Here is a 20,259-nt window from a genome sequence, read left to right on the forward strand (position 1 = left end):
CGATTGTGGATTATGTACATTTATATTTTGATGCTTTGTTATTACCTAGACATACGTTTGACATTCACAGCGGGAAGTTCCTTCGGTTTGTGATAAAATAAATGCGAAGATTCACACACTACCATTCTCACTGCTCTACGTATGATTTGTAATTTTAATTTGTCGTAGGTGGAGAGCTTTGCAACTAGCGTAAAATAGCGGCACTTCTGTCGCTTCATTAAGGTCGGCGTGTTATGATACGTATTGGAGGTTAATTTGTTGGCCTTGCCAGTGAGTGCGCGCTGATTATCCGATAACTAATGCAAAAGCAATCAGCTGGTGTTTGTTTATCCACGATATCCGCAAAATTCACAAGCAAAAAATTTTACTCTCTCCAGCGCCAACTGTGCTAAGTCCAGTAAATAGGTTCAGGAAGTCATATGGCTTTTAAAAAAATGCGGAGATTTTTAACAGCAGTGTCGTAATTTACCGCCTCGAGTCACATTTTCGAATCCAACTTTAACATACAAGAATTTCGTTGCGTAAATGTAGCCCTTTAGTTCAACGATGGAATACTTCAAAATGAAATGCGTTAAGAACTTTTTTTAATAGAGCCCACTTTATTTCAGTGTGGTATGAGTTGTATCGCTGCCTAGCACATACTTACTGTGCTAGTTTCCATAGAGGTCTGACACCTGAAGTCTGAAGATGCTCTGGAAGTTTACTTTTACAACAACCTGACGCAGATGGTAAATTTGTAGCAAATACATTCTAGTAATTATGTCATGTTAATAAAGTGTTTGACAGAAGATGTTTCTTGGAAGAAGTTTCATTTTATCGGACTAGTTTCGGGCGTTGCACATCATTGGCGGTACCAGCATTGAAAAAGATTAATTTTTCTCACAATATGCTACTTACAATGTATACAGCAGTGTTTTGTTCGTATGTGATTTTTTTATATTATTACAATGCGACACTCCTTATACGTAATCCTCTTTAGTGTATTCTGATGTGATATTTCTTATAAACGTGTAATAATACAATGATGTTATTTATGTAGGTACAGTCAGCATAAAGTACTTTTTACGAAAATATCCAGCTCTCTCATTGGCAATTACAGTGCATCCCAAGATTATCTTTTTGTTACATATCATAGAATGTACAGAATGCTGCTTCTTACGGAGGTATGTGGCTTCTAAATTGTATTATCTCTGTTAGTAAACCATAGAAATATGTTGTAATTAAAGAATACGAATGAAATATTCGACGACTTTTTTTTCTATTAGATCTGTCTGTCCATTTAAAATAACGACAGCATATATCGTTGTATGTGTGAAACCGTCTGTTTCTTCAGAAGCAGTCAGAAATCCGCTTTTTTCAGCAATATGTAGGACTGACAGGCACGCTGTCATGTCACTGGCACTGTGCTTTTTTTCTTCTTCTTTTTTTTTAAACATGTACTAAATGAAGTTAGGCTCGTATAATTCAGGTTCAGTTGCCCTTAAAATTTTATTTTGAAATTTCGCCCAATTTTTTCTATGCAAAATTCCTCACAGCCGTCGCATTTTAATTTATATAACTCTGAACTGCAAATTTACGGGATTGTTTTACGTTACGTGAACTTTGTAAACAAAGGGTACTGCGTGTGCTGCAATCTGTATCTATGTTGGTTTTCTGAAGTGCACGTTTGATTTTATTCAAATTTTTTCGCTATTGTGTTATGATAGCGGATTATATAATTTTGCTGTAATCTAGCTTCGTTAAGGTAATGTTGTCCTTTAATCTCTTTTCATTTGCGTGTAGTTTCCTGGTATAAATTTTGTCTGCTATGGTGAGGTAACATTATATGTGTTCTATGACATATAGCAAAAAGGTAATCCTTGTATGAGGAGAAAATGTCAGTGGTAACTCCATATACAGGGTGTTACAAACAGGTAAGACCAAACTTTCAGGAAACATTCCTCACACACAAAGAAAGAAAATATGTTATATGGACATGTGTCCGGAAACGCTTACTTGCCATGTTAGAGCTCATTTTATTACTTCTCTTCAAATCACATTAATCATGGAATGGAAACACACAGTAACAGAACGTACCAGCGTGACTTCAAACACTTTGTTACAGGAAATGTTCAAAATGTCCTCCGTTAGCGAGAATACATGCAGCCACCCTCCGTCGCATGGAATCCCAGATGCGCTGACGCAGCCCTGCAGAATGGCTCATTGTATCACAGCCGTCCACAATACGAGCACGAAGAGTCTCTACTGTACATTTGGTACCGGGGTTGCGTAGACAAGAGCTTTCAAATGCCCCCATAAATGAAAGTCAAGAGGGTTGAGGTCAGGAGAGCGTGGAGGCCATGGAATTGGTCCGCCTCTACCAATCCATCGGTCACCGAATCTGTTGTTGAGAAGCGTACGAACACTTCGACTGAAATGTGCAGGAACTCCATCGTGCATGAACTACATGTTGTGTCGTACTTGTAAACGCACATGTTCTAGCAGCACAGGTAGAGTATCCCGTATGAAATCATGATAACGTGCTCCATTGAGCATAGGTGGATGAACATGGGGCCCAATCGAGACATCACCAACAATGTCTGCCCAAACGTTCACAGAAAATCTGTGTAGATGACGTGATCGCACAATTGCGTACGGATTCTCGTCAGCCCACACATGTTGACTGTGAAAATTTACAGTTTGATCACGTTGGAATGAAGCCGCATACGTAAAGAGAACATTTTCACTGAAATGAGGATTGACACATTGTTGGATGAACCATTCGCAGAAGTGTACCCGTGGAGGCCAATCAGCTGCTGATAGTGCGTGCACACGCTGTACATGGTTCGGAAACAACTGGTTCTCCCGTAGCACTCTCCATACAGTGACGTGGTCAACGTTACCTTGTACAGCAGCAACTTCTCTGACGCTGACATTAGGGTTATCGTCAACTGCACGAAGAATTGCCTCGTCCATTGCAGGTGTCCTCGTCGTTCTAGGTCTTCCCCAGTCGCGAGTCATAGGCTGAAATGTTCCGTGCTCCCTAAGACGCCTATCAATTGCTTCGAACGTCTTCCCGTCGGGACACCTTCGTTCTGGAAATCCGTCTCGATACAAACGTACCGCGCCACGGTTATTGCCCCGTGCTAATCCATACATCACATGGGCATCTGCCAACTCCGCATTTCTAAACACTGCACTGACTGCAAAACTACGTTCGTGATGAACACTAACCTGTTGATGCTACGTACTGATGTGCTTGATGCTAGTACTGTAGAGCAATGAGTCGCATGTCAACACAGGCACCGAAGTCAACATTACCTTCCTTCAATTGGGCCAACTGGTGGTGAATCCAGGAAGTACAGTACATGCTGACGAAACTAAAATGAGCTCTAACATGGAAATTAAGCGTTTCCGGGCACATGTCCACATAACATCTTTTCTTTATTTGTGTGTGATGAATATTTCCTGAAAGTTTGGCCGTACCTTTTTGTAACACCCTGTATTCGCTTAAAAAATCTTATACTGCTTGCATATATGTACCTATAGCAGTGATATATTCGTATTATTACATGGTTGTTACGAAGCGACCTCATTGGCATGCTCTAGAAGGAATTTTGCAAACGGCAAGGCACATTATAATGTTGTGAACAATCACATAGAAATAAAACACTATTCTATGTAAGTAACACATTATCAGAAATATATATCTTTTGTAGTGCAGATAGCACCGGTGATGGGAAACGCCCGAAACTAGTCCTATAAAATAAAACGCCCAACAAGCTTCTCATGTCAGACAGCTAAATATTAATATGAAGTATTTACATGCCGCAGAGCACCGCATGTACAAAAGTTTCAAGTATATTACGTTAGAAATGAGTAATTTGCCATATTAGTCACAACAAGCAGGAGAAATACCGTCGGAATACAACAATACACATTGATTTAGAAGTGAAATATTCTAGAGCTGATAATAGGGACGAGACAGTTAAACAAAAGATTATTTAAAACGGCAGGAAAATCTACACAGAAGTTGTTGTTTTCTAGGTGACATGATAAACAGGTTAGTACTAAAAGAAGACCTACACAGACAATAATTATTAGCCATACAATTCCAAAAATGCACAAGGAAAAATTTTCGATAACCCAAATGAGTGAAAATAATTCCATAGTAAATGGTACCGGGCGAGGTGGTTAGCACACTGGATTTGTATTCGGGAGGACGGTGGTTGAAACCTGCGTCCGGGCATCTAGACTTAGGTTTTCTGGAATTTCTCCAAATCGCTCCAGGCGAACGCTGGGAAGTTTGTCGCAAAGGCCACGGCCGATTTCCTCCCCCGTCATCGACACGAACCAAGTTTGTGCTCCGTCTCTAATGAACTCGATGTTGACGGGACGTTAAACCCAATCTTCATTCCTTTTTTTAGTAATCTGTTACTGGGAGTAGTAGATGTAGTCAATGCTTTATGTTGACGGGACGTTAAACCCAATCTTCATTCCTTTTTTTTTAGTAATCTGTCACTGGGAGTAGTAGATGCAGTCACTGCTTCGAAAATCTGTGAACGGCTGAGTTCCTACACACTTCTACGAAATATTGTTTGCTAAAGATGCCATTACGATGATAACTGAAAATTGTGTTCTTTACGCACGCACGCTTCACAGTATAGGTAAAATGAATGAGTGGCAATAGAACACGTCGGGATAGGGCTGTGGTGGCAGAAAGTAGAAACATGGAGAGGATGACATGTTTCGTGGGATCGTTTAAGAAAGGTCGAGTAGAAAAACAGATGTATGTCAGCTTGGATTTAGCACGTCTACCACAAGCAAAGACACCGGGATTGCGGATATGGAAGTCAGATTACGAAAAGATTGTAAGAATATTCATCTGAGTAGCACCCTTGGGTGTCTTTCCTTGTCCGCCCTCTGTGGCAGAAACGCAAATCTCTGATATCACTTCTCTTTTGCAACCCATGAAGTCTACTATTGCTGAACATTGTATGTTCACCGCGAATGCAATGGAATACGATAAAATAACAGTTTTGGCCATTATTATAGAGTCCATGGAGATATGCAAGAAACAAAATCTTATTAACTGGTACAGTGGTTCTCAGTTGCGTAACGCATGGAATCCTATATAGAAGATAATGCTCAAAATGAAACATCCCATAAGCATAACAATATAAAAGCCCCAGACGAAACTATATTGATTGTGGAACCGTTGCTTACACTAAGAACCTACTGATGGATTAACTTTCATACATGTAATATTACACAGCAACAAGAATAAACTAGATGACATACGACTGGACGATTAGTGGAAGCATCTCGGCACGCAAACACGGTATTTAGTGGACGCCAACGGGAATTACGCAGCGATACGGCGTTAGCCATGTATACACGCTAGCAGACAAAGCTAATGCTCTGGCAAACATTTCTAACGCTCCGTTCAACCAACACAAGGGTTATCAAACCAGTGAATTTGCAGCTAGTAAAACAACTATTGGACTATATCTGATAATTAAGGCTCGTAGTGACAAAGAGATACGAAATCTCAGTGAAGAGAGAATACAGAAATGAATCAAAAATATATTCAAGAAGTAAGTTCCTTGGCTAGAGGAAGTTAATGAGAAGATAAAAACGCTGCTTCCAGACATCATCATATATATCAGTATTACGTCTATGCATGCTGTAATTATTGCTATACTAATGCTTGGGGAAAACGACACAGGTCCAGTGAATTATAGGCCACGGAACTAACTACTGCCTTTGACAAAGTATTTAATCGACGTTTCAAGAAGAGAATCCTTGTTGGTGTAAAGTGCTTCACCTTCATTACTGGCGGACGGGTGAGAGTGTGTCAGGAGGGGGAGTGGGGGGGGGGGGGGTGAATTGGACACCTCAATGTAACTGAGGATTATGACGGTGTTAACGTTGCTATTGGTAGGGGCAGCCAACCCAGGTGGGTCTCAGCAGAGAGACCTGACGAAGAGAACAGTGTCCCATACATTAGGGAAGAGAGGAATGTGTATTTCCTAAGAACGCTACGCCTGCAATGGACGGGTACGTGTAGAGTGAACCCAGGGTTCGGAAGCTGGGTGCTGGTCTACGCTGTCAGTATTTTTCTGTCATAGTGTGTATTTCAGCAAACACAGTTACGAGTTTCAATTAAACGTTCTGTGACTTTTACAATGGGGAACTTGGCTTAGTACGAGGATTGCGAGGAAAATGCTAAGCTGATACAAACGTCAGTATAGAAAACCTCAACTTCAAGGAATACCTAGCGCCGATGGACTGAATTGTTGTTGAGGTAAGACAGACAGCCTCTTGGTAACCTGCTGCCCCCTTTGTACAAATCTTGCTCAGGTAAGCAGGGCTCTGCCTGAGAAGAAATTTACTTCCTTACCTCTTAGTGAGATTCAAATGGAGCGTAATCAGATAAAAGATACTGCTGGCGGGAAGGGTGTACCGCCAGGTAGCATCCACAGCCAATCAACAGACAGAACACTGTATGATGCCCAAGTAGGTGTTTTAGCTGCTGTCGCGGCTAATCCGCACATCAGTAGCAGACAAACTGCGCGAGAATCGGGAACCTGAAAGACGTCGGTGTTGAGAATGCTACATCAACATCGATTGCATCCGTACCATATTTCTATGCACCAGAAATTGTATGGCGACGACTCTGAATGTCGTGTACAGTTCTGCCACTGGGCACAAGAGAAATTATGGGACGATGACAGATTTTTTGCACGCGTTGTACTAAACGATGAAGCGTCGTTCACCAACAGCGGTAGCGTAAACCGGCATAATATGCACTATTAGGCAACGGAAAATCCACGATGGCTGCGACAAGTAGAACATCAGAGACCTTGGCGGGTTATTGTATGGTGCGGCATTATGGGAGGAAGGATAATTGGCCCCCATTTTATCGATGGTAATCTAAATGGTGCAATGCATGCTGATTTCCTACGTAATTTTCTACCGATGTTACTGTATAAGGTGTTTCACTGCATGACAGAATGGCGATGTACTTCCAACATGATGGATGTCCATCACATAGCTCGCGTGCCATTGAAGCGGTATTGAATAGCATATTTCATGACTGGTGGATTGGTCGTCGAAGCACCATACCATGGCCCGCACGTTCACCGGATCTGACGTCCCAGTATTTCTTTCTGTGGGGAAAGTTAAGGATATTTGCTATCGTGATCCACCGACAACGTCTGACAGCATGCGTCAGCGCATTGCCAATGCATGTGTGGAACATTACATGTTTGTGATTAATACAGCGCCATCTATCACAAAGTGAAAAAAGTGGTCCAACTAAAACATTCATATTTCTTTACGTACTACACGAATATGTAATAAAAATGGGTTCCTATTTTTAAAAAAACGCAGTTGATACCCGTTTGACCTAGGGCAGCGCCATCTAGTGGGCCAACCATAGCGCCATCTGGTTTCCCCCTTCAAGTTAGACGAGTTTGGTTCTTTGTAGTTTTTTCGTTGACGCTTATTTCTTGAGATATTTGGACCGGTCGCGATCAATGGACCATCCTGTATACATATATTGGGTGGTGCAGTGTTAAGGAAAATGTAGAAATTTAGATAAAAACATTTTAAGTTAAAAGATTTCATCTATAGTAACATCACTTCTTTAAACCGTTTGATTTTGTTCAAAATAAGTTTTTTCACAAAAAGAGAGAGGGGATGATGAGGCGAAATGAGTACTGCATCATTTCATTGTCAGAGATACACAGGTGGACGTGTGTCCCAGGACTTACTCCGTTTCACCACTATCAGCACCACGTCGTCATAAAGCGAATGTGCTTAACATAGAAAAGATCGCAGCATGATCTAAGAGTGAAATTTAAAAAAAAAAAAAAAAGTAATTTTTCCAAATTTGTCAGTGTGTACTTAAGACTATTAACATTAATACTGTAAAGCCTCAGAATGATCAAATGAAAATGTTAGCCAAAATATACTATCTTACGAGAGAAATAAATGGCGCTAAATAATAGTAGTAGAAAGTTAGAACTGCTCAGGAGATGCAAATGTATGACACTATTTAAAGTTCCATGCGTCGTTTTGATCAGAGCAAAAGTTTGGTTAAAATCGGCATATTTACGAAAACTTTAATCCGCTGAATACAAGACTAAGAAAGCTCAAAATTCGTACGAAGACTCAGTTTGATGTGGAAACATTAAATATGTGACACCAGTAGGCTACCTCAATTAATTTTCAAATTATTTACTGAGAACCAAATTTGGAACAAAGACGTCCTTATTCGCAGTAGATTAAGTATCATTTGCATTTGTAATAGAAATTTCTAATTAAAGCACTCGATTACATTCATGAAATAATACTACTATATCAATTTTCAAGTTTGTATTGTAAACAACTCTGGTTACCAGGAATCTGAACCATGCAGTTGGGAGGTCATGTTGCACTGTCAGTTCCATTCTTAACTGTCTGGCTGGAAATGTTTAAATAAAATCGATCTAGAACTTTTTCAGTAACTAGGGCTAACTTAACTCTATTTCTATAAAAATTTATAACATTGTAAATTGCTAAACACAGATTAATATGTGTCCGAGGAAGGGGCCATTTAGTTCCTGCTATCTGTGCCTATAGCGGTTGACAGCAGATATTCCGTTTGGCAGTCCACTGCGCCCGTATGTAAATATAGCCAGAGAGGCAGTGGGAAGAGACACTTCGCACCGAATACCAGTCGTCAGTGTGAGTCAAACACCTGTGTGAGTTGAGCCTTGGATGACGTCAGGAACGGGGCGGACTTTAAAGCGTTTTCGGTAAAAGTAAGAAGAGAACTCGTGAGGACTGTACACCGTCATGGACCGCTTAGATTTCATGGAAGTAACCGTTTGTGTGCAGCCCATAATGTTAAAAAAACGATGTGGCGATATCGTTTTCTACTTTTAAGGCGAGCAGTTAACTTCTGGTGACTGGCGATAGACCATTTTACTTGGAACTTCGCGTAGAGGTCGCCTCCTAACACTTGTGCCGTTTCCGATACGAATATTATTATTATTTTTCTGGATATTACTATATTTTGTGTTTGTGAAGTTTTACAGAATAGTCCACTCAGCTAAAACTCAAAAATTCCACACTGAAGAGCCAAAGAAGCTGGTGCACCTGCCTAATATCGTGTAGGGCCCTGGAGAGCACACGACGTGGCATCAACTCGACTAATGTCTGAAGTAGTACTGGAGAAAATTGACACCATGAATCTTGCAGGGCTGTCCATAAATCCGTAACAGTACTAGGGGGTGGAGAACTCTTCTGAACAGCATGTTGTAAGGCATGTCTCGGGAGTTTGGTGGCCAGCGGAAGCGTTTAAACTCAGATGAGTTTTCCTGGAGCCACTCTTTACCAGTTCTGGACGTGTTGGGTGTCACATTGCCCTACTGGAAATGCCATAGTCCGTCGGAAAGTACAATGGACGTGAAAGCATTCCGATGGTCAGACACGATGCTTACGTGCGTGCTACCTGTCAGAGTCGTATCTAAACGTACCACGGATCCCATATCACTCCGAATGCACACGCCCCACAGCTTTACAGAGCCTCCACCAGCTTGAAATTTTGGAAATTTGTGGTAAAGTTCCTATGGCACCAAGCTGCTGAGGCCATCGGTCCCTAGGCTTACACACTACTTAATCAAACTTAAACTAACTTACACTATGGACAACACACCCATCCGTACCCGAAAGGAACTCGAATCTCCGACGGGATGAGCCGCATGAACCGTGGCAAGGCGCCCCTAGACCCCGAGGCTACCCCGTAAAATTTGAAGTTTTACCGGATTCCTGATATTCATGGTACACCCGTGAAATAGTCGCACGGAAAAATTCCCACTTCTTCACTACCTCTGAGGTGCTGTGCTCTATAGTTCGTGCGCTGACTGTAACACCACGTTCAAACTTACTTGAATCTTGATGAACTGCCATTGGAGCAGCAGTAATCGACCTAAAAACTGCACCAGACACATGTTTTCTTATGTTGCCTACCGCAGCGCCGTATTCTGCTTGTTTAAATATCTCTGTATTTGAATATGCGTGCCTATACCAGTTCCTTTCCCGCTTGAGTTTATTAGTAGTCATAGTTCTTGACTCTGCTGAGTAAATAGCAACTAGGACCATTTTCCTCCGGTGAGCACAAAGGGTAATGCAGATTTGCAGACTGGAAGTTAAGGTCAGTGTGTTCTCCATCGCTTACTAGCTGACTGCAAAAATTGTTTTCAGCCACTTGCAAACAGCGAAGGTATGTGTAAAGCACAAACAGATTATTTAAGTGTATTTCGTAATGACATAATGAAATAACGACGACCTGATTATTACCTGCCGCCTCACAGTCACCAATGGCCCGTGATGCCCCAGTTTCCGCAGAGCCGGTTTTGGATAGTGCCATTTTGCTGTGCACAGTATACTTTAACCACGGCGGCACGGGAACAATCTATTAATTTAGCCGTTTGGCAAATTTTGCCCCCCTTGGTCCAGAAGCAAATGAGCATTTCCTTTTGATGTAAGACTAAAGGCTCGGTTTCCGCATTATGACAACAGCTGTACTGTTTTCTGCGTCTCCCGACACGCTTTATATACCTGCCATCTGTAATCTTATCCTACCACACATCACTATTAAATTTTTCTTAGTGTCTTCAATAGTGTCGAAAACTTCGAGAGGAGTAAGACATACAAAAGAAAAACTTTTTACTTATCTTCATTTTCTCTTCTTGTTGTTGGCGCGAAGTCTTGCGTCTAGGGGAACATTCTTGTGGCTGAAATTTTGATTTAACGGTGTGGGTTCCTGATAACTAAATAACTGATGAAGATTTACCTGTATATTTCATGAATTTTATACCCTGTCACATTATTAAATATCACACCGTTCTTAAAATTTCCATTTAGTATTCCAAATTACAGTTTTAGTGTCGATCATATGAAAACGTCTGTCTCCATCAGAGGCGTGCCCCCTACCCCCTACATTCTGCGGTACTCGCAATATTCCAAAGAATTTACAAACCAAAAGAGTTTACAACCTTTCTTGACAAAAGAAGAATCGTCACGAAAATATAACATTATTCTATAAATGAATCTAGAAATATATTTAATAATTAGCGTTAGATGCTGCAATTAATAATAAGAATTTTAAGTATGCCAGATATTTCTAAAAGAAAACAAATTTTAGCCGTATCGATTGTAACAACTTAGTTTCTTTTTATACATTTTAGTCCGAAATATAATACATCGTATACAAAATCATATGAATTCCTTTAGTGAAACAGCTGAGATAATTTTAACCTATACAAGAACCGATAGTATAAATGGTATCGGTTATTTCTATAAAAAAAGCTAATATTAAGGGTGTACCATAACACATCTTTGAGTTCTTCTTGAGCATTGACCTGGAACATAGGCAGAGGTCAAGTTAATGTGACAGGACTGTGTTGATGAAATGTTTAATATCCTTAACTTCAACAAATGTATAGTTACTGGTGAGAGATAGGCACCAAAGAGTTATACCAACTTCTGCAAAACATCGGTATCTGAGGAAGTGAAGAACTGAATTAGAAAATCTTAATTTTCGTTGGGTACATATCGTCCCAGAATTAAATTGAAAATAGTTCCTTACTCCAGTTACAACGAAGCTTTTTAGGACTTTTCCATTGGTTGTAAGGCAAATGATGAAACGGAAATCCCCTTCCAGTTGTTCCCAGTATGAATACTTATTTTTTAGATGTTGGTATTCCCTTTCGCCTCCTTCATTTGCTGCATTTTTATATTTTTCCTTTTCCTTAATTTAAGTAATTATCTCTTGAGTTATCCAAGGATTTCTACTAGGCTTTGCCTAATTACCTACGTGATCCTCTGCTGCCTTCCCTATTTCGTCTCTTTAAATTATCCACTCACATCCTATTGTATTCCTTTCCCATATTTCAATACAACGCTGACTAATGTTCCCTCTGAAAGTCTCAATAACTTCTGGTCCTCAAATTTAGTTAAGTCCGTCTCCTTAATTTTCTTCCTTTTTGCAGTTTCTTCAGCTTTGGCCTGCAGTTCTTAAGCATCAAATTACGTTAACAGTCCATATCTGCCCTGGAAATGTCTCACAGTTTAGACTCACATGCATGGTCGTGCGGTAGCGTTCTCGCTTCCCACGCTCGGGTTCCCGGGTTAGATTCCCGGTGGGGTCAAGGATTTTCTCTGCCTCATGATGGCTCTGTGTTGTGTGCTGTCCTTAGGTTAGTTAGGTTTAAGTAGTTCTAAGTTCTAGGGGACTGATGACCATAGATGTTAAGTCCCATAGTGCTCAGAGCCATTTTTTTAGATTCACATGGGAAAGAAGTCATCTGCGACGGCCTCGCATAAAACATTCTCAGTCTTCTTGCCACGACTATTCCGAGTATAATCTCTAGATTCCAAAGATTACCTTCACCATTTTCGTCAGGAACAGCTGCTGTGATGGTCTTATATAGCCAAAGCCAGCTTCTGATTGGTAGGTAATCACGTCGTGCTGTCGCAGATGGTGGCCAAGTCCGCTTCAGCCGTAGCGTAAAAATAGCGACGTATACCTCAGGCTCTTCTGTGTATCCAGTACTCGCTTCCATGTACCGCTAAGATTATATCCGATGTCACGGTTGAAGATTTTCTGGCACAGTCTTATTTCTGCTGGCTCTTTAATTACAGAATTCCAGTGTGTAGGAGTTTTGCACAAAATTTTCGTTTCGTCAAACTGCGTTTTATGTTTGTTTGTGAGGCTGTGCTCAGCAACAGTAGATTTCTCCAGTTTTCGGTTTCTAATACGTCGTTGATGTTCTGCACAGCGGCCGGAAACGGTACGGATGGACTGACCGATATAATTGCGACCGCACTCGCAAGGGAGTTTGTAAATCCCAGAGACCCTGAGGCTTAAATTGACTTTAAGGGGCGTATTATCTTGAATATCTTCTTAATAGGACGAAAAATAGGCTTGATACCTCGTTTTCTCAGGACTCTGACTATTTTCCTGGATGTCGCACCTCAAAAGGCAACGAATGCAATCGGTGGTCCACCACGTGAAGTTTCAACATTTCCACGTTTCATTTCCTTGGAGAACGCTGAATCCATCAGAAAGAGGGAAGGCTACCACTTTTAGATGTTTTGGTACAACGGACGGACGTCTAGGCCACTCAGTGTACCGGAAGCCGACGCACACTGATTAGTATCTTAGCACCCAGAGTTCCTACCATCCAGTCCAGAAGAGAGCAGCTTTAAATACACTGGTACACAGAGTAAAAACTGTTTCTGACGTGGCCCATTTCGATTTCGAAATTAATGATTTGAACTATGTGTTCCGAAGGAAAAGCTATCGGGAACGTGATATCTGTGGTGTCACCGCCAGACACCACACTTGCTAGATGGTAGCCTTTAAATCGGCTGCGGTCCGCTAGTATATGTCGGACCCGCGTGTCGCCACTGTCAGTGATTGCAGACCGAGCGCCACCACACTTTCTAGCACTCGCCCCAGTTGTACAGCCGACGTTCATAGCAATGGTTCACTGACAAATACGCTCTCATTTGCCGAGACGATAGTTAGCATAGCCTTCAGCTACGTCATTTGCTACGACCTAGCAAGGCGCCATTATCAATAGATATATAACTTGTGATGCCTGTACCGTCAGACCGATTAAAGCTAAGTATTCTACCAGTTACCTCCTGTTTTGCTAGTCTTATTTTTCTGACCTGTTCCAGACTTAACGCCAGTCTGCGTGTAATTAAACGCGTGCATTTCGGCCTCCTTTAGCAAGACGGTGTTGGCTCTTCTGCCAACACTTCAATATCCATTGTGGGTGCAGTAGCAGTTACATCGGTGAGTCCATTTGCACCGTTCCTGACCGCTGAGCAGAACATCAACGACGTATTAAAAATCGAGAACTAGAGAAATCAGCAGTTTCCGAGCACAGTCTCACGAACAAACATAAAATACTGTTTGACGAAACAAAAGTTTTGTCCAAGACTCCTACATACTGGGATCCTGTAATTAAAGAGGCTGTAGAAATAAGAATGCGTGAGAAAATCCTCAGCCGTGACAGCTGATATAATCTTGACGCTGCACGGAAGCGAGCTCTCGATGAAGAGAAGAGTCTAAGATATTCGGTGCCATGTTTAATCAACGGCGGGGGAAGTGGTGCCACCAGCGTAGATATTGACACCGTCTGCAACAGCGTGAAGTAATTACCGACCAACCAGAAGCCGTCTTTGGATTATATAAGACCACTACAGCAGAAGTTCTGACAGTCAGTTGCTCCTGACGAAGACAATGGAGGAAACTGTAGAAAGCTCGAAGTTTTACCCTGAAATAACGCATCAAGAAGACCCAGAAAGTTTCAAGTCAGTTTTCGAAATCTCTGACCTACCATTATATTATAATCAGTCTGGATCCCTGCAGTTTCTGCAAGTCTTCTCCGTGTAAACAACTTTCGTTGAAGGCTCTTAAACCATTTCTTAGCGATTAGTAAAATATGCTCAGTGCAAAATTCTGTCTGGTGGGTTCCTCTTTATTTCCTTAACCCCACTACATCATCTTCTACCATTTTCAATCTCATTTTCCTACTACCAAGTTTCAGTCACCACAAAGTTAAATTATCATCTCCTTTAACTCTATAATTAATTTTATTTCTCTCGTTCAACATTGTTTCAATCTCTTCATCTGTGGCACTAATTTACACGTGAATTTGTACTGGAGTGATGTGTGTTCACTTCGGTTCTATGTTGGCTACAATAATACTGTAACTACGCTGTTCATAATCTCTACGTTGTATAAAAGAAAATGTTCTGACTGAGTGACTAACTGATTGACTGATTCATCATCGCAAGGTAAATTTGAAGCTAGAACTACCTAAATTGGATCTGGTTTCTCGGTCACAGATGAAGAAATGTGTGTTTTAGTATTTTTGGAAAGTTAACCTCTATGGGAGTGAAACACCGGGTGAAAGCACGTTTTGAAAATAAATCATTATTGAAGAATTACTAAAGCAATTTTAAAACTAAAGCTATGAATATTGGTATTTGACCATTCAACATGTAAGGGCGTGAAACTGGGAGTGAAAAGTTTTCGAAAGTATTTGATTATAATGCATTTTTAAAGCTAAATCTAAGATAATTGGTATTTGGCTTCTGTGTTAGAAATAAAAAAGCAATGTCATGGGTTTTGAAATTTTTTTTTATATTAAAACATTTTTAAAGTTACAAGTGGGGGCGTGGAATGTCGGAAGCTGGAATGTGGTACGAAAGCTAGAACATCTGAAAAGGAAAATGAAAAGGCTGAGTCTAGATATAGTGGGGGATAGTGAAGTGAAATGCAAAGAAGACAAGGATTTCTGGTGAGATGAGTATAGGGTAATACCAATAGCAGCAGAAAATGGTATAACGAGGGTAGGATCCTTCAGGAATAGAAGATAGGGCAGCGAGTGAGCTACTGTGAGGAGTTTAGAGACAGGCTTATTCTCATCGGAATCGACAGCAAACCAACACCGACATATATTGTTCAAGTAGACATGCCGATGTTTCCAGCTGAATATGAAGAGATAGAAAAAGTAAATGAGGATATTAAAAGGGTCATGCAGTACGCAAATGGGGATGAAAACCTAATAGTGGCGGAGGAGTGGCATGAATTTGTAGGGGAAGGAGTAGAAGAAAGGGTTACGGGATATTATGGGCTTGATACTGGTAGTGAGAGGGGAGAAACACTTATTCAGTTCTGTAATAAATTTCAGCAAGTAACAGCGAACAGTCTATTGAACAATCACTAGAGGAGAAGGTATACTTGCAAAAGGCCAGGAGAAATGAGAAGATTTCAGTTTGATATCGTGATAGTCAGGCAGAGATTACGAAACCAGATACGGGATTGTAAGGTGTACCCAGGAGCAGATATATACTCAGATTACAATGTCGTTTAGCAGAGAATAGGCTTAAGTTTAAGAGATTTCTCAGGAAGAATCAATATGCAAAGAAGTGGGATACGGAAGTACCAAGGAATGACAACTTACATTCCAAGTTCTCTAAGGCTATAGATTCTGCAATAAGGAAAACCTTGGTAGGCAGTACAGTTGAAGATGAATGGACATCTATAAAATGCGAATCACGGAAGTTGGAAAGAAAAAAGTAAGTATAAAGGAGGTAATTGAAAAGAAACAATGGGTACAGAAGAAATACTTCAGTCGATCGATGAAAGAAGGAAGTACAAAAAGGTTCAGGGAAATTCAGGAATACAGAAATACAAGTGGCAATAAAAGTCGCGGAGGAATCAAAAAATAGGAAGTGTAGGGAAGCTAAGACGAAATGGCTGCTTGAAAAATGCGAAGAAATAGAAAAAGAAATGAATGTTGGAAGGACTGTCTCAGTATAGGAAGTCAAAAAAACCTTGGGTGAAATTAAAAGCAAAGGTGGTAACATGAAGAGTGCAACGGAAATTCCACTGTCAAATGCGGAGGAGAGAACGGATTGGTGGAAAGAGTACATTGAATGCCTCTGCGAGCGGGAAGATTTGTCTGATGTGATAGAAGAAGAAGCAGGAGTAGATTTAGAAGAGACAGGGGATCCAGTATAAGAATCAGAATTTAAAAGAGCATTGAAAGACTTAAAATCAAATTAGGCCGAAGGGACGAACAACATTCCATCACCATTTCTAAAGTCATTGAGGGAAGTGACAACAAAATGTCTATTCACGCTGGTGTGTAGAATGTATGAGTCTGGCGACATACCATCTGACTTTCGGAAAAATATCATCCACACAATTCTCAAGACTCCACGAACTGATAAATATGAGAATTATCGCACAGTCAACTTAACAGTTCATGCATTCAGGTTTCTGACAAGAATAACATACAGAAGAATGAAAAAGAAATTTAAGGATGTGTTAGTTGAAGATCAATTTGGCTTCAGGAGAGGTAAAGGAACCACAAAGGCAATTCTTAGGTTGCGTAAGGTAATAGAAGCAAGAGTAAAGAAAAATCAACATACGTTCATAGGATATATCAACCTGGAAAAGCGTTCGACATTGTCAAATGGTGCAAGATGTTTGAAATTCTGGTGAAAATAGGGGTAAGCTATAGGAAAGGCGTGTAATAGGCTACATGTAGAAGAGCCGAAAGGGAATAATAAGAATGGAGGACCAAGAACGAAGTGTTAAGATTAAATAGGGTTTAAGACACGGACGTAGTCTACCTCCCCTACTGGTCAAACTGTACATCAAAAGAAGCATTGATGGGAATAAAAAAATAGGTTCAAGAGTAAAATTAAAATTCAAGACGAAAGGATATCAGTGTTACGATTAGGTGATGACACTGCTATCCTGAGTGAAAGTGAGGAAGATTTACACGATCTGCTGAATGGAATGAACAGTCTAAGAGTACAAAATAGTAATTTAGAGTGAATCGAAGAAGGACGAAAGTGATGAGAAGTAGCAGAAATGAGAAGAGCAAGAAGCTTAACATCAGGGTTAATGGTCACGAAGTAGATGAAATTAAGCAGTACTACTAACTGGGCAGCAAAGTAACCAATGACGAACGGAGGAAGGACGACATCAAAAGCAGACTAGCACTGGTAAAAAGTGCTTTCCTGGCCAAGTGAAGTCTACTAGTATCAAACATAGGCCTTAATTTTGGGACGTTTATTTCTGAGACCGCGCGTTTGAAGTCCAATATTGCGTGGTAGTGAAACACGACTGTGGGAAAACTGAAACAGATTTGAATAGAAGTATTTGAGATGCGGTGCTACACACGAACGTTCAAAATTAAGGGGACTGATGAGGTAATGAATGAGTAACTTCTGTGCAGAATGGGAAAGGAATGGAATACGTAGAAAACGCAGTTCGTAGTAATAGACGGAAAGTCGTCGAGTAAAACAGAAGTAATATCCGGAGTTCCCCAAGGAAGTCGTCAGATGATCAAAACGACTTTCAAAATGATTTAAATAAGATATCTGTATGGTGCGAGAAGTGGCAATGAACCCTGAATAAGGAAAAGTGTGAAGTTATTCAGATGAGTACTAAAAAAATCAACTAAATTTCGATTACGCGATAAGGCACACAAATCTGAAGGCTGTAAATTCAACTAAATACTTACAAATAACCTAATTGGAACGATCACATAGATAATATTTTGGGTAGAACAAACCAAAGACTGTGATTCATTGGCAGAACACTTAGAAGGTGCAACAGGTCTATTAAAGAGACTGCTTACACCACGGTTGTCCGCCCTATTCCGGAGTATTGCTGTGCTGTGTGGGATCCGCATCAGATGGGACTGACGGATGACATCGAAAAAGTACAAAGAAGGGCAGCTTGTTTTGTACTATCGCGAAATATGGGAGATAGTGTCACAGACATGATACGGGAATTGGAGTGGCAATCATTAAAACAAAGGCGTTTCTCGTTGCAACGAGATCTTCTCATGAAATTTCAATCACCAGTTTTCTCCTCCGATTGCGAAAACATTCTGTTGGCACCCACCTACATAGGGCGGTATGATCATCATGATAAAATAAGAGAAATGAGGGCTCGCACAGAAAAATTTAAGTGTTCGTTTTTCCCGCGTGCCGTTCGAGAGTGGAACGGTAGAGAGACACCATGAAGGTGGTTCATTGAACCCTCTGCCAGGCACTTTATTGTGAATAGCAGAGTAATCACGTAGATGTAGATGTAGACGAAAAGAAGAAGGGACAGGATGATAGGCTATCTGTTAAGACATCAGGGAGTGACTTCGATGGAACTAGAGGGAGTTGTAGAAAGTGAAAACTGTAGAGGAAGACAAAGATTGGAATACATCATGCAGCAAATAATTGAGGACGTAGGTCGCAAGTGCTACTCTGAGATGAGATAGTTGCAACTCGTGGCGGACCGCATAAAACCACTCAGAAGATTACTGACCCACTATATGTTACCCTATTCATATCCCTTTCTGAATTCTGCAACCTATTCACATTATTAAGTGATTCAACATTTCACTCTCTGACTCGCAGAATGAGTTTTGTTTTCCTCGATGAGGTCATCGCCTTGCGTAGCCCCCACTCGGAGATCCGGATGGGGGACTGTTTTACTTCTGGAATACTTTAACCAAGAGGATGCCATCACTATTAAGCGATGCAGCAGAGTTACATATCATCAGCAGAAAGAAAATCGAAGCTGTAGTTTTCCTTTGCCTTCACCCGTTCAAATTACCAGTAGAAGAAGGCCATGTTCGCTTGTGTTAAATGGCTATATCAGTCAATCAACTAATTTGTTGTCCGTGCAGCTACTGAAGTCCTTCTTTAGAAACCTCGGATTAATCTGGTTCGACACGTAGGTGTACTGTTTTGTCAAATTATTTGCTTTGCTTGTATTTCATCCAGTGGGTATAGTATTTTTCACTCACAGATGATACACAAGAATAAATAATCACTGTGACTAAAAGAGAAACATAGCGTGATGTTGCCTGAGCTTTCGATCAAGTAATGCATTTTTAAGACGTTAAATTCATGCTACCTAAATGAAACGATGGTAATGTAGCGAAGCATGAACACTTATAGATGATGCTGCGTCAATACTAAGGAATTTATAACGGTATATACAGAATGGCTGATTATTTACGTCAAGTAGAAGCGTGATTTTCGTTTATTTTGTGTCCGTTGGACCGATTGGGAATTGTAATAACTGTATAGAACAGTTGCTCCCTTTCGCAGTAACAAGCATGTATTAGAATCAAGCATCTTTTTTCTCTGCAGCGTATTAATTACGGCACCGTACGCGTTATAATAACGAAACATACCTCTCATAATTATAAGTTTCTCTTAACAAGGCTATTAACAGAAGTATGCGGGGAGTTACGAGGTGCTCTTTATTTCTGTTTTTGTTACATTCGGTTTGATGCTAGCCGCTGCTCATTACAAATGGCGATGGAAGTTCATTTGTTATCCGTTGTTACCACTGGCGTAAATGTACACCACATGGGCGAAGTGATATGGTATTTTGAAGTGTTCTCCGATAATATTGGACACTCCCCACCAATATTTCACCAAAATCATCTACACTTTTCAATGTGTTTTCGTCGCAGAGACCACGAAGCTCATTTTAGAGCCGAATCATTTATTGGTCAGTTTTCCCACTCAGGAAATCAACTGCAAGTACAATTTATTAATAATGATCAATTCCGACTACTATATTGATGGGATAGTATTTGAAATGAAAACTAATAATGACGTGGAGCGCTTTTGATAATGAAAACAGAGATTTTTAAACCAGTCTTCCAAAGTATT

This window comes from Schistocerca serialis, chromosome 8 (assembly GCF_023864345.2).
Source record: "Schistocerca serialis cubense isolate TAMUIC-IGC-003099 chromosome 8, iqSchSeri2.2, whole genome shotgun sequence".
In the NCBI taxonomy this organism is placed as follows: domain Eukaryota; kingdom Metazoa; phylum Arthropoda; class Insecta; order Orthoptera; family Acrididae; genus Schistocerca; species Schistocerca serialis.